This window comes from Sus scrofa, chromosome 7 (genome assembly GCF_054392235.1).
Source record: "Sus scrofa isolate SSC_HxYL_T2T_F1_AM1 chromosome 7, Sscrofa_HxYL_maternal_Yorkshire_Landrace_v2.0, whole genome shotgun sequence".
Classification (NCBI taxonomy): domain Eukaryota; kingdom Metazoa; phylum Chordata; class Mammalia; order Artiodactyla; family Suidae; genus Sus; species Sus scrofa.
The window spans coordinates 133,472,940-133,487,642 of NC_139389.1; the positions used below are offsets into that span (position 1 = coordinate 133,472,940).

The 14,703-nt window shown below is 50.7% G+C and overlaps 1 long non-coding RNA gene across 3 annotated transcripts in view; it reads right to left on the minus strand.

Moving 5' to 3' along the window:
• Positions 1-14,703, minus strand: part of LOC110258332 (uncharacterized) — a 156,812-nt gene that overhangs the window by 35,200 nt on the left and 106,909 nt on the right. The window contains exon 5 of one of the 3 annotated variants that reach the window (XR_014811411.1): positions 4,723-5,488. The exons of the other annotated variants lie outside the window; for them this stretch is intronic. This is a non-coding gene — a long non-coding RNA (uncharacterized LOC110258332). Of the gene's footprint in view, positions 1-4,722; positions 5,489-14,703 lie in introns of those variants that run through there. 3 annotated transcript variants of the gene reach the window in all.

Below are 14,703 nucleotides of genomic sequence, written 5' to 3' on the forward strand. Positions count from 1 at the left end.
CTGAACTCTTCCGCACACAGAGCTCAGACATGGTTCTGGACGCCAAGGTGAGCAAGATGGGCTTCCTGCCACTGGGAGCTCAGACACAGGAGCCACAGGCCGGAGCTCGTGGGGAGGGTGCACTGGTGGCCTGCATGTGACACGGCGCACACACAAGTTGGTGCACACGCGACTCGGTGCATGCACGACACAGTGTGCGCACAACGGGGCACACACACGACTCGGTGCACGCGTGACACGGCACATCACGACACACAGCACCTGCAGGACATCCACGCACAAGGACCGAGCAGGACCCCCCCAAAGGGCCCCAACGCTGCCTCTTTAAAGACAAGTTTTAGGATTAAAGTGCCCTCTCCTGTGCCCCAAGCCAAATAATTAATAACGTGGGCACGAGGGATGTGGATTCGTAAAACGGGAAGGGGCCATGGGACTCAGCCGGTCCGGCCTCCTTCCTTAACGGCTGAGTGAACACAGGGGCCCCAAAGGCTCCAGTGACCTGGCTTGGGTCCACGAGGGCACAGCCCAGAGCTGTCAGTGCATGTCTGCATGTGACCAACTGTGCGGACGGCTGAGGGTGGTCTCTTTTCAGCTCCCTAGAAGCCCCCCGAGGTGGACATGGGGTCCTTACTCAGCGATAAGACATCGGAGGCTTGGGTCAGGCAGCACTCCCTGGGTTCTCTGCTCCCAAGGGTCAGCGCCCCTGTGGATCTGATGAGCAGATCCTGCCCAGGGCCCTGCCCACCCCGCTCTCCCTGCCGGCCTGGCTCGCCTCAGGCTGGGCGTTGCCCAAGAACCCTTGACGAGCAGCCGGCTGGCCAAGGAATGCCCGCATGAGCCAAGAAGGTCCAGGAACAGACCTGCGTGGTCTCCCCCAAGGCCAGAGCTGCCGATACCAGACTCTCCTCTGCGGCCCAGCCAATGGATTCTGTCGGCCTCACCTTCTGGTTTCCTGCTGTTCCTTGGCAGCCCTCGCCTCGGCTGCCTATTTCCTTCTCAGCACTTGATGATGGATGAAATTCTTCTCATTTTTTTCTTCTGATGCAAAATAACAACTGAGGAAGAAAGAGAGAGAGAGAGAGAAGAAAAGAAAAGAAAGAAAAGGATAGAAAGATGCAAAATAACAACTAAGGAAGAGAAAGAAAGAGAGAAAGAAAGAAAGAGAGAGAGAGAGAGAGAGAGAGAAAGAAAGAAAGAAAGAAAGAAAGAAAGAAAGAAAGAAAGAAAGAAAGAAAGAAAGAAAGAAAGGAAGGAAGGAAGAAAGGAAGGAAGGAAGGAAGGAAGGAAGGAAGGAAGGAAGGAAGGAAGGAAGGAAGGAAGGAAGAAAGAAAGGGAAAGGCAGAATCTGGCTGGTGAAAACTCCTGACACGACCAGTGAGTCACTGCAAAGCACATTCGAAGGCGACAAAAACAAGAGCGGCAGCTGTGCTGGGGGTGAAGACTCACCATCCAGTTCTGCCCCCGGCCCCGCGAGGCCTGGAGCACGTCCCTTTGCTTTGGGGACCCCAGCGTCCTCGCCTAGAGCATGGACAAAACCAGGCCTGTCTCCAGGCTGTGGTGACAGGGAAAGGCAGGCCCTGGCGCAGAGCAGGCCCTCCGTGACAACCACCTTGGCTCACAATGAAGTCCAAGTCCATCCTTCGAGGAGGCCAGGAAGCGTGCCCAGAGCACGACGTCGCGAGGCGCCAGGTACAGTAAACCGTACAGCGTGTATGCTTCACAGCCCGGCTCTTCCTTCCAGAGCAAAGGCCACCCCGCCCCACCCCTTGACGGCCACCACGGTTTGTCCTGCACCCACCACGCGGGCTGAGCCTCCTGCCGACCTCATCGTGCAGGTACTGATACCCTGATTCACAGCGAAGCAAACGGAGCCCCTAAGAGGGACGCAACAGCCCGAGGCCACAAAATCAGAGAAGGACCGAGGCCAGGTGGAAGACCAGGCCAGTGGCCCCCCAGACAGTGGTGCCAGGGACGGCCCTGGGGTCTAGGTGGACGCGCCCTCATTTAAACCATCATTTGATGGAGGAAACCCAGCTTTACCTGCCCGAGTCTCTGTCTCCTCGGCTGGAAGTGGATTAATCCAGCCGCCTCAACTCTTGTTGTCAAGATCCGAGGTAAATGTGAGGTGCCTGGCACGGCACCTGGCTCTGAGGAATCACGTGGTCTGCGCCCACCTGAATTAGTCATCATGTCCAGAACGAGAACAAAGGCAGAGCAGGTGACACAGGACAGTTTCCTGAATTCAGATTAACCCGGAAACAATGCCCAGGTTTCCCGGGGGCCCAGACATCAGTGTTCAAGTGGAAGTGTGAATTATCCAACAGTTTTAGCCGGGCTCTACCACGTCCCTGACAACTGCTTGCAGCTTCTCTCTGCCTGGTCAGACCCGGGGACAAGGAAGATCAGAAACTCGCCTGCGGGAGCTGTTTGGTTTCTCTGCCAGGAATCAATGGCCGCGGGGCCACTGCAGTGCGTGCACACATCAGTGTGGGAAAGAAAAGAAAGTCACCACTTCTACGCTGCGAGGAGCCTCCCTCAGTCCGTAAGCCCAGCCTGGTCACTGCAGACACACGTCGCACCCCGTCCTGGGAGCCCTTCCAGAAGACAGGCTCTTCAGTGGCGCTTCCATCCCTGGTCCGCAGCCTGTGTCATCCTGGCCATCTTTATGACCAGAATGACATAAATCAAATGCCTCGGAGTTCCCATCATGGCTCAGTGGTTAACGAATCCTACGAGGAACCATGAGGTTGTGGGTTCGATCCCTGGCTTCACTCAGTGGGTTGAGGATCCAGTGTTGCCATGAGCTGTGGTGTAGGTCACAAATGCCGCTTGGATCCAGAGTTGCTGTGGCTGTGGCACTGGCCAGTGGCTGTAGCTCCGATTAGACCCCTAGCCTGGGAAACTCCGTATGCCACAGGTGTTGCCCTAAAAAGACAAAAATACAAAAAAAAAAAAACCCTACTCAAAAGAATAAAAGCCCCACCTTTCCCCCCTAAACCTCTCTGATCAGAGGTTGGCAAACCACAGCCCAAGGGCCACTTACAACCCACCGGTGAACTTTTGTAAATAAAGTTTTATTGGCAAGCGGCCACACCCACTTATTGACATACATGGTCTGTGGCTGCCTTTGCGCGTTTGCTTTTGTCGGTGGAGGTGAGTTGTCGGTTGTGACAGTACTTTGGTCTGAACGTTTGTGTCCCTCCCCAGAATCTGCATGTTGAAATCCTAAGCCCCAGAGTGACGGTGTTTGGTGGCGGGACCTTCGGGAAGAGCTAAGGACATGGGGACAGAGCCCTCAAGAGTGAGAAGAGTGCCCTTTAAAAGAGGCCCCAGAAAGCTCCCAGCCCCTTCTGCCAGGAGAGGCACAGCAAGAAGATGCCCATCGATGAACCTGAAAGCAGGGCCTCCCCAGACACCAAATGGGCTGGCACCTGATGTCGGATGTCTGGCCTCTAGAACTGTGAGAAATATCTGCTGCCTATAAGCCACCCGGTCTGATTGATTGATTGATTGATTGAATGACTGTCTTTTCAGGGCCGCTCCCTCAGCATATATGGGAGTCATCGGAGCTGCAGCCACCGGCCTACACCACAGCCACAGCAACGCCAGATCCTTAACTCACTGAGCAAGGCCAGGGATCGAACCTGCAACCTCATGGTTCCTAGTCAGATTCATTTCCGCTGCACCATGACGGGAACTGTGTATGGTAATCTTTCTAGCAACCAAAACAGACTGAGACAGAGACCCGCAGAGCCTAAGATATTTGCCACCCATCTGGATCTTGCAGAGAAAGTGTGCCCACCTCACGCTACAAGAACACAGGCACCCACAAGGGGACCTCACAGCTGCACCTCCCGGCCCCTGGCACGGTGTCCATTCCCACCCCCCCACCCCCGATTCCAGATGGAGACGTGAGCGGCATCCGCCCCCTGGGCTGGCACCCCCGAGCTGCAGGTGGAATCTGGACTATATTCCGGGCTTGTTTGCGGAAGCTGAGCTGGTTGGAAGGCAGTAGAAACTCTTGGCCTAAACGTCCCAGCTGCTGTCTCATGAACAACTTACACTTGGAGCCTAGAGATCTTGGACTGTGGTCTTATGCGTTTTACCTATATTTTCAGCTCCTTCAAATGATAAAAGCTTCCACTTAGCTAGTGCTTTGATGTTTATTAAGTGGCTCCATATCCCTCCCTCATTGAGTTTCCCCATTAATCCCATGCAAATGCATCATTGCTTAACCTTCCATTGAAGAAACCAGCTCGAAGCCATGACAGGACACGTGGGGCCAGGACAGTGTCGGTGATCTAATTATCTGATCGCCTGGGCCTTGGCCTTTAACTCCTTGGGCCTCCGAGCTCCTCTGCAGGTCACTGCCAGGGGCTCCATGCGCAAGTGTGGGTCTGACTGACGACTGGGGTTCAAAGCTGACTTCCCAGCACCCCTGTGAGTGAGCAGAGTCCTGTCTTGGAACTCAGAGCAGCGGGCTGGCCCTCCCAGAAACCTCCAACTACACAAGGGGTGAGCTGGGGGAGAGGGCATGAGGCCAGAAGGGCCTGGTGGTGCAGAGAAGGGGACCGGAGCAGAATGAGAGAGAGAACCAGCAGGATAGTGGGACTGGCCTGGGCCACTTCTGCCCTCCCCTCAGCTGCCCATTCTGCTGACAGTCCCAACAGGGTCACCAGAAAACAAATGAGCCATGATTTAAAATTCACACTGGGGTCCTTGTCATTTTTTGAAACTAGTTAATTTTGTGTATTGATTTCCTGTGGCTGCCGTTACAAATTGCCGCAAACATGGTGCCTTAAAACAATAGACACTCTTTCTTTCACAGCTCTGGAGGATCCAAGTCCACAATCAAGGCGTCCGCAGGGCCATGCTCCCTCCTAGGGCTCTAAGGGGGCTCCTTCCTGGCTCCTCCAGCTTCTGGTGGCTCCAGGGGTTCCGTGCCTGGGACAGGGTCTCTCCACTCTCTGTCTTTCTATGGCTCCGCCCATGTGCCTCTTTGGGTCCTCGTCTGTCTCCAACAAGGACACCAGGCACTGGACTTAGCCGCCCACCCGCCCCAGGATGTCCTCATCTCCATCTGTCCCTTGGGTACCTCTGCAAAGATCCTGTTTCCACATAAGGTCACATTCTGAGGCTCTTGATGGACATGCATTTCTGGAAGACCCTCAGACCCACGAGGCATGGTTTCAGATCTCCTCTTCGTTATTCCCAAATAGGACCCACCCTACAGAGCTAAGACTGCACGATGCAGCAACAAAACCTGGGGAGCGTCTGGCGAAGGGTCTGGTTTTATGACTGTCCTGACCCCTGCCCACTCCGTCAGAGGACCCCAGGATTTGGAAAAAAAAGGAAGAGTGTTGTGCTCCTACCCCAGGCTCAGCATGCCGGGCACCGCAGGAGGTACTGGGCACGTGGGGGATTGTTTTTCAGTCTCTCGATGGGTTCGTGCATGTTTATCTCATGTCCTCTTTTAGACTGTGGGCTCCTGCGGGTCAAGGACCAAAGCCTCAATCAGTTCTGTGTCCCACCATCAGCACCGCGCCTGGAGCAGAAGGTCCCTGTCCACCTGATGTAGGTGCCTGCTCCAGACGTGACCCTGCGCCGTCTGCGCCATCTACCTGGACTCACCTGTGACAAGCTGGGACATCGCCCCGAGTGACTTCTCGGGGTGGACCTCGCTCAGAGGAGGGGATAAGGCTCACAGGCTTTCTTCCTGGAACACACTTCTGGAGAAAACTGTGCCATCTTATGTACACACACACAGAGGATTCCAAAAGTGTGTTTCCAGTTAGCTAAGAGTAGAGACGAAAATTTATGATTTGGGGATGATTCTGGAGTTACCCAGAACTGAAAGGCACAGTACACGGTTATAAACGGACCATCCATTTATGCCAGCTGCGCCCGGAATCATGGAGGCAGAAAGGCCAGGGAGGGTGTGGACCAGATAAGAGACAACCAACCTCTCTTCTTTCCCTTCTTCTCCTTCAATCGAAACTTCTCTGGCTGGGCAGAATTCAGAGACCCAATTGCCCAGGTTTTCCCAAATATCCAGTGATTAGCTGGAGAATGGTATGACTCTGGCTATGTTGGGCAAATCCACTAACACTCTTTAAAGGAGGCAACAGAAGAAAGGCCCCGACACCTCTGCCCCACCCCATCCAGGACCCCACCGGTCCCAGCCCTGAGCACGGCCTGCAGGCCTTGCAACCTGCCCTCTGCTGACAGCCTCACCTCTCTCCCCTACCCGCTCCAGGCCCCAGGGAAAGCTCTCGTAAGAGACCCCGCTTTTCACACCTCTGTGCCTTTGCCCTGCTCTGCCGCCTCCCTCCCTGCCTCCCTCCCTTAGCAAACTCCCTACAACCCTGAGGAGGCAGCTCCAGCATCTCCTCTGTGCATTTTTGCCAGTCCCTCCCCAGCCTCCTCCTGGCCCCGTCACCCAGAGCCCGCCCAGCTCTCTCTGCCCCCACTGAGCCTCTCTGCACCCATGGCTTGCTTGGTTCTCTTCCTCGCCTGATGACAAGCTCCCTGAAACCCAGCTGGGCCGCAGTGATCCTCGGAACCCTCCCCCGCCCCCAGCCTAGTAATTTCCCCACCTTTAAACCTTTGTGTTGCTCCTTTGTTCCTAGATTCCGTCCACCCATCTAGCGCTGGTTTATGGTAAGAGGTGAAAGCAGAGCCAGAACTCAGCTACCGATTCCTTCCACCCGGTTCCACCCGGGAGCCCCGACAGGCGGGCACAAGCGGGTCCCTCCTGGCGTCACAGCCTTAGCAGTTGGAAGGATCAGGCAGCTACTGTCCTTGTCCCCCCCGCCATCTACTGGAGCCAGAGAGCCCCCTTTTTACTCTCACGACCCTACATCTCAACCCCTCCGTCAATCACCTGTGCGACAAATACCTGTGACCCCTTCAGGAGAGGATGGAGGTGCCTCACGCCCCCTCCCCGCCTTGAAGGTGCTCTTGGTCTGATGGGGAGACAAGGTGAACCCGGGTGCCCAGAATGAACTGTTAGGATGCGGGCATCCTCCTCGGCATCCTCGACGGCCTCGTCACAATGACGGAGGCCTCCTGGGTCACCTCGCTGGCAGACCCCGCACAGCAGACACGAGGTCTCTGGTGAACGAATGAACGATTAAAGGGAGCACTTCCAGGGGAAGGTGGCAGGTGAAGGGGTCTCACACACCGACCAGCCCCAATACCCAACACAGGGGGAAAAGTGCACAAAAACACAACTCACCAGCATTAACCACCTCGTGCCAGAAGCACGGGGAAGGGCAGCCAAGACAAAGGTAGGAGACTGCAGTTTGGCTAAGATGTGTAATTCCCGACGCCACCCTCAGCCCCTGGAGGCTTCTTGGAGGGAAGACAGTCCACTGAGCCTCCCGCACCGCTCCCGTGACAGGCGGCTTGCAGGGAGGTGGGCCTGGGCGGCCCGGCAAAGAGGAAGGCGAAGCCCTCAGGAGCAGAGGGCCCTGCGTATCTGAAGGAGCTCAGCAGAGGAGGAGAGGCTTCGCCATTTTCCAGGGCACGGGGTTGCCAGCTTTGGAACATAAAGATGTGCCAAAATGTCCCATTTGGGATATGCTTACACTAAACAATTATTCCTTGCTTACGTCCAAATTTAACAGGGCCCCCTGCATTTCATCTGGCAGCCCTACCAGGGCACTGTGCGGAGTTGAGCTGCAGTCAGATGCCCACGGGAGGAAGAACACGCCCTGGCTGGGTCCGTGGCCCTGGGACAGGACACTCTAGGGAAACGTCAGAACCGGGGCTCTCAGCTCCGACTCACTCAGCCTTGGTGGGTGGGGGGGGGCAGGGGGTCTTGCTCCCCCACCACAGCCCACCAAGGAAGATGACAGAAAATCTGAGAGGGACATGGGGTCTCAAATTACAGCCCACCCTCCCTATCCTCCAGTTCCCTCCCTGTGGGTTCTGCATCCACAGTGCTCACATCCATAGATTCAACCAACCAACCAACGCAAAATTTCAATCCATAGTTGGTTGATTCTAAGGATGCAGAAACCCACTGAGTCAGTGGGTGAACGGTACTCATTGCACTGGGTCATTTTCCATAAAGGACTTGAGCATCCAAGGATTGTGGTACCCAAGGGCTTCCTGGAACCAATTCCCCATGGATACTGAGAGGTAGCTCACAGAGAGAGAAAGACAGTTAGTCTTAGGTAAGATGGGACTATGTTTCACAGGATGCATCACACAAATAGGAAGGTGGCCCCTGACACATGATGAAAAGGTTGAAAGAAAGGCAGGCACCAAAGGAAGCTAAGCTACCCTACCACAGGAGGAGGGCACAGGAGGAAAGAAAGAGAGAGAAGAGGGGGAAGGAACTGTGAGACTCAGCGGAAGAATAAAGTCTAGAAGCAAACACGACCTGAGACACAGAATCCGGCTCCTATGAGTCGGCATATTAAATATATACTTAAAAAGGAGAGCAATTCCACACCAAAAATTTTAATGAGATTATAAAATAAAGAATACTATTGCCCAGCTAAGGAACCAAACTTAGAGACAATGCAGAGATCTAATAAATAAATTTTAATCAACAAGAGACTTGACATCGCTGAAAATCAAGTAAATGACATGAAGTTAATAGCTGAGGCGGTCATAGCATAGGCAGAAGGGAAAAAAACGCAAAGAATAAAAGTTACCAGAGAGAAGATGATGCATATGGAGGCAAGTCAGGGATTCCCATGCAAGGAAAACAGTTCCCTAATGCAGACAACACGTGGAATCTAAGAAATTACTCCAGCATATCATGCAAGGAATTTTTTTCCCAAAATGAAAGAAAGTGTGGATGCTCCAATTGAAAGAACACACATATACCAGGAAAAAGATCATTTCTAGATACGATGAGATTATGAGATACACACGGGTAGTTATGAAACATCGAAGTTGTCATTACTTCTTTCAGCACAACCGGAAAAAAATAATTCGATACCTTACGAGAGGGGAGAAACATTCATTAACTTCACACTCGTCCAAAGAGAAATATCGATGACAACTCCGAGGGGGAAGCGTTTGATTCAGCCCAGCGGTCCCTCAGGAAGAAAGCAACAGTCAACTTTCTCCAATACAAAAGAATTCAGTCACACATAACCTGTGCCTCCTTCTTCTTCTTTTTTTTTTTTTTTTTTTTTTTTTTTTTGTCTTTTTGCCATTTTCTTGGGCCACTCTCGTGGCATATGGAGGTTCCCAGGCTAGGGGTCGAATCAGAGCTGTACCCACCAGCCTACGCCAGAGCCACAGCAACGCAGGATCTGAGCAGCGTCTGCAACCTACACCACAGCTCATGGCAATGCCGGATCGTTAACCCACTGAGCAAGGGCAGGGACCGAACCCGCAACCTCATGGTTCCTAGTCAGGTTCGTTAACCACTGCGCCACGACGGGAACTCCCTGTGCCTCCTTCTTAAAAGACATATTGGACAAGAAATCCGACTGAACAAAAGAGGAGTCCAAATAAAGAACCCTGGCAGAGCCCCGGCGTATGGCAAAAGCGCTGGTGGCGAGTGATGCCAACACCTGCACCTATGACTACAGTGAAAGGAAGTGGCGGGGGTTCTGCTGTGATGATGGCAAACAGGACACAGCCCAGGCTGCAGACAGAGGATGCGCCTCTCACAGCCTCCTGCAGAGCCGGGGCTTAGCTCCTGCTGTTCACACTCTCTGCCTCTGGACGGAGGCCTGCACTTCTCGGGGAGGTCATGGCCCGTGACTGAGCAGGGCAGTGACAGGAGGGTCTGCCCAGTGTGGGATACCCCTGAGGGGCCAGCTCTGCCCTGGAGCGCCCGGCTGGCCAGGCAGAGAGTCAGCCAGTTCCGAGTGGCAGCCTGATGGCTCCCTGTCCTCTCCTCTCACGGGTGTCCCTCCTCAGCCAAGCTCTTGCACGTCTATCTATTCCCGAAGAACCCAAGCCAGCACGCTGAGCCTGACAAACACGGGATGTGACAAAAACAGGTGGACAGGAAAAGGAGGGGTGCAGGGGCATGAGAGAGCGACGTTTCCTGTTTCTCTACTGGGGAGTCAAAAGCCGCCGAAAAGGACGAACACATGCATTTCAAAAGCAACCCAATGATGCGCCTGCTTAATGGTTCCTTAAAACTTTCTTCTTAAGGAGGAATTTTAAAGACTGCTGTCTCTTGTGGTGAGGAAATTTAAGTTCGGCTATTCCAACAGATTTGGGGCGTTGGTTTTTGTTTGGTTTTTTTTGCCTTTTTATTTTACTTTTGTTTTCTTTTTTAAGGGCCACAGCTGTGGGATATGGAAGTTCCCTGGCTAGGGGTCAAATCAGAGCTGCAGCTGCCAGCCTCCACCCCAGCCATAGCAACGCCAGATCTGAGCTGCATCTGTGACCTACACCTCAGCTCACAACCATGCTGGATCCTTAACCACTGAGCAAGGCCAGGGATTGAATCTGCATCTCACGGATGCTAGTAGGGTTTGTTACCACCGAGCCATGACAGGAACTCCCTTTTTCTTCCTTTTTGAAAGTTAAATCAGGAGTTCCCATTGTGGCTCAGTGGATTAAGGACCCAACACAGTGTCTGTGAGGATCAAGGTTTGATCCCTGGCTTCACTCAGTGGGTTAAAGATCCATCATTGCCAAAAACTGCGGTGCAGGCCACAAATGTGGCTCAGATCCAGTGTTGCTGTGGCTGTGGTGTAGGCCAGCAGCTGCAGCTCAGATTTGACCCCAAGTCCAGGAACTTCCATGTGCCATAGGTGCAGCCATAAAAGGAAAGAAATAAAAATTAAAAAGTCAAATCAAATTAAAATTGAAAAAAAAAAAAAGGGAGTTCCCGTCATGGCGCAGTGGTTAACGAATCCAACTAGGAACCATGAGGTTTCGGGTTCGGTCCCTGCCCTTGCTCAGTGGGTTAACGAGCTGTGGTGTAAGTCGAAGACTCGGCTCGGATCCTGCGTTGCTGTGGCTCTGGCGCAGGCTGGTGGCTATAGCTCCAATTCAACCCCTAGCCTGGGAACCTCCACATGCTGCAGGAGTGGCCCTAGAAATGGCAAAAAGACCAAAAAAAAAATTAAAATTGAATACTTTTAATAATGCAAAACATGACATTACTTTTACCAAAATTATTTCATCTTGTCTATATATACACCTCTTTTTCTATCAAATCATAGAAACTGGGCTTCATGTTCACCAAAGATTATCCTATTTGTTTCTGGGTGATGGGAGATTTGTGGGTTTTCTATTTGCACTTCTCTATATTGCTTTAGTTTTTATAATGCCCACGTAAAATTTGTATTCAGAACAATAAAGCCATCACTTTCAAATAAGAATAATGGCAACAATATGCATAGCTTACTTTTCTAAACACTTTACATGTATAGCTCTTATAATTTATAAGCAGAGGAATTATTACAACTTTTTTCCCCCCGCTTTTTAGGACCACACCCATGGCACATGGAAGTTCCCAGGCCAGGGGTCGAATCGGAGCTACCAGATCCGAGCCGCGTCTGCAACCTACACCACACAGCTCATGGTAATGCCGGATCCCCAACCCACCGAGGCCAGGGATCGAACCCCCATCCTGGTGGATTTTAGTCGGATTCGTTTCCGCTGCATCACGAAGGGAACTCCCCTGATTGTAACTATTTTTGAATAAAGAAAGGGAGGCAACTGTTTGCATGGCGTCTCAAAAGAATCTAAATAAAATATCATTAGGGTAATAAGTTTAGTAAGGTGCTGGCTACAAACAAGTATAAACTACGTTACTACACACCATCGTCAGACACTTGGAATCAATGAGTAAAAAGAAAGACACCTTTTATAAGGGTGACCAAAGTCAAAAGATATCTAGAAATGAATCTGGTTAGAAATGGATAAGATCTGTATGCTTTAAACTCTATGGAACTCTAGCGCTTTTGAACTCTGATACTGAATTACATTAAAGTCTAAGTAAGTGGAGAGATGGCCCATGTGCATGGATAGGCACACTCAGCATCAGTCTTTCCTGAAAGGAGGGCCACGATTCCAATCAAAACTTCCACTGGGCTCTTCATGGGATTGACAAGCTGATTCTAATATAGCTGTGGAAAAGCCAAGGGTCAAAACTAGACAGGGAACTTTTACAGAATACGTTACAGGCTCGTCCCAATACAAAGGTTTACGTGTAAAGTTGGAGCAGATAAAACAGCATGACCTTGGTGCAGAGACAGACAAAACGGCCACTAGACCAGGACACGGAGCCTCTAAATAGACCCACACATACACAGCACTTTGGTGTATGACAGAAGCTGCTCTGGAGGCCGGTGGAGAGAGCAGGAACTTTTTAAGCAAATGGTGCTGGTACCAAGAGCTGCTCGGGTGGGGAAATGACTTCAGATCTCCATCTCAAACCACTGACAAAAGTCAATTCAAAATAGACAAAAGCCTGAAATGTGGGAAGCGAAGCAAAAACTCTAAGAAGAAAATATTTTTTATCTTGGCATAAGAAAGTATTTTTTTTTACCTTGGTGTCAAACAGTATTAAGACACAAAAAAGTATTACACATAAACTAAAATACAATATTAATAAATTTTAAATTATTACAATTAATAACTCATGTTCACCAAAAGCTACCATAAAACAGAAAAAACAAAAGCCACTAACCGGAATGTAACACTTGAAACACATATAAAGAACAAAGAATTAGTATCCAGAACATATAAGGAACTCTTTTAAAATAAACAGACAAAAAAAAAAAACAAAAAAAAAACAAAAGCCAAAAAAAAAAAAAAAAAGAGTAAAACACATAAATAGGCATTTTAAAGAGAAAGCACAAATTCTAATACATTTATGAAAAGGGCCTCAATCTTATCAACAACCAGAAAAATACTAATTAAGGCCACAGATAAGCTATCACTTTCCTTTTTGTTGGCAAAAATTAAGAAGTCAGACGACACCAAGTGCGGGACAGGGTAGAGATAAACAGTCTTACACATGGGTAGCAGGAGTCTGACTGGTACACTTTGGAAAACGAGGTGGTACTTTTCGTAAAGTTGAGCGTTGACAGACTTAACGATCCACTACTAGGTATATCCTGCAAGAGAACCGAACCCAAGCATCCTTTATGATGGAATCTGAGGACTCAATGATAAATCAACTGCAACGACCTGCAGCAGCATTACATTTGTGAGAGCCCCAAAGCAAACGGAAATTAACCGCATACTTAAGCATGAACACACAGGTGAGGGTTTGTTTTCTTGTTTTAGGAAACCGATCTAGTTTATTTCTGACACAGGTCGAGAGCATAAACGGCCCTGGTTCATGGGACGTTTACAACCTAAATACATGTGCTGTAAGAGCTTTCATGCGATTCTTATATTTTAAAGATTAATAAAGGACAAGATTAACTCAAAAGACACCAAGGCACAGAGAGGTTAGACGATGGCTTTCGGTCATGGAGGTAAGAGGTGGAGCAGGGGGGTCAAGGTCACACGTGCTTCCTGCCCTACTGTGGGTCCCCTCCATGTCACCTCGAAGTCCGGAGGAGCTGACGGCGTGGGGTGCCACTCGATGAAAAGAAGGAAGAAATTCTACCAAGACCAAATGTCTTCTAATTTCATGGTAAGAGGCCAAACTTGCAGAAGTAACAAGTTTGAAATTGAACAGAGAAAACAAAGCCCCTGGGAGGCGTCTGCAGACCTGGCTTTCTGAGCCGATCCCCCGCAGCCACCGGTAAAAGTGCAAACCCACATGGCACCAGCCCTTCAGTTTTGTCAGGAAAGTCTTAATTTCTCGAAACAGCACCCACTCCCGAGTCCTTCCAGAAGAACACTCTGGGAGCATTGCCAGCCATAAATAAGATAACACATCCCAGCCCCAGCAGGAGTGTTCCACCCGGGAGGGGCCCCCGGAGACTCTGGAAGAACTGCCTCAGACCCAGACCACGCCGTGCCCCTGTGCTCTGAGCCAGGCTTCATGTCACTTAAGTCCCCTTATCCAGGGCCAGAATCCTGTCTCCACAGCACTTAATCCCTTCATGTTAAAAGCACCTTTGCTTTCCTTAAAAACCAAAGCTTTTCTGATTATACAAGTCACATATGCTTACAATACCAAATATGAAAAACACAGACAAGCATAAAGAAAAAAGGAGTACAGAGCACACACAATCCCAGCCCATAAAAACAAGAGCTTTATCAGTGGGGAGTTTCTCTCCAGTCCTTGTTTCCCGTGTACGTGTAGCGATGTATTTAGGTGTGGGTCTGGACTTAGGTTTTTCTGCTTAACTGAGATCTTTCAGTGTTGACATAATCCTGAATGCCTTTGGACCCATCAAAGAGAACATAGATCCTCCTCTCATTTTAAAGATAACACGTTGCCTTTCTTTTCTGAACCTATGACCACATCCGCCACACCCTCTGCTTGGTCTGGAGTGGTCAGGACCCCTTGAAGGCTTTTGCGACTGTTCCTTTTTTTTTCGGCCGTGGCCACAGCCTATGGAAGTTCCCGAGCCAGGGACTGAACCTTTGTCACAACAGTGAGCTGAGCCGCTGCAGTGACAACACTAGATCCTTAACCCACCGAGCCCCTCGGGAACGCTGCATCCTTGTTGCTTTAATGTACAAGCCCTTCAGATGAGAGGCTGTCTGAGTCGGGTACAAACCAGAGGCGCTCTCTCAGGACTTGGTCACTGGCCACTGGCACCTGAATAGCATTTGCCTTTGTGGGGTGCTTTGAGGTCTAGG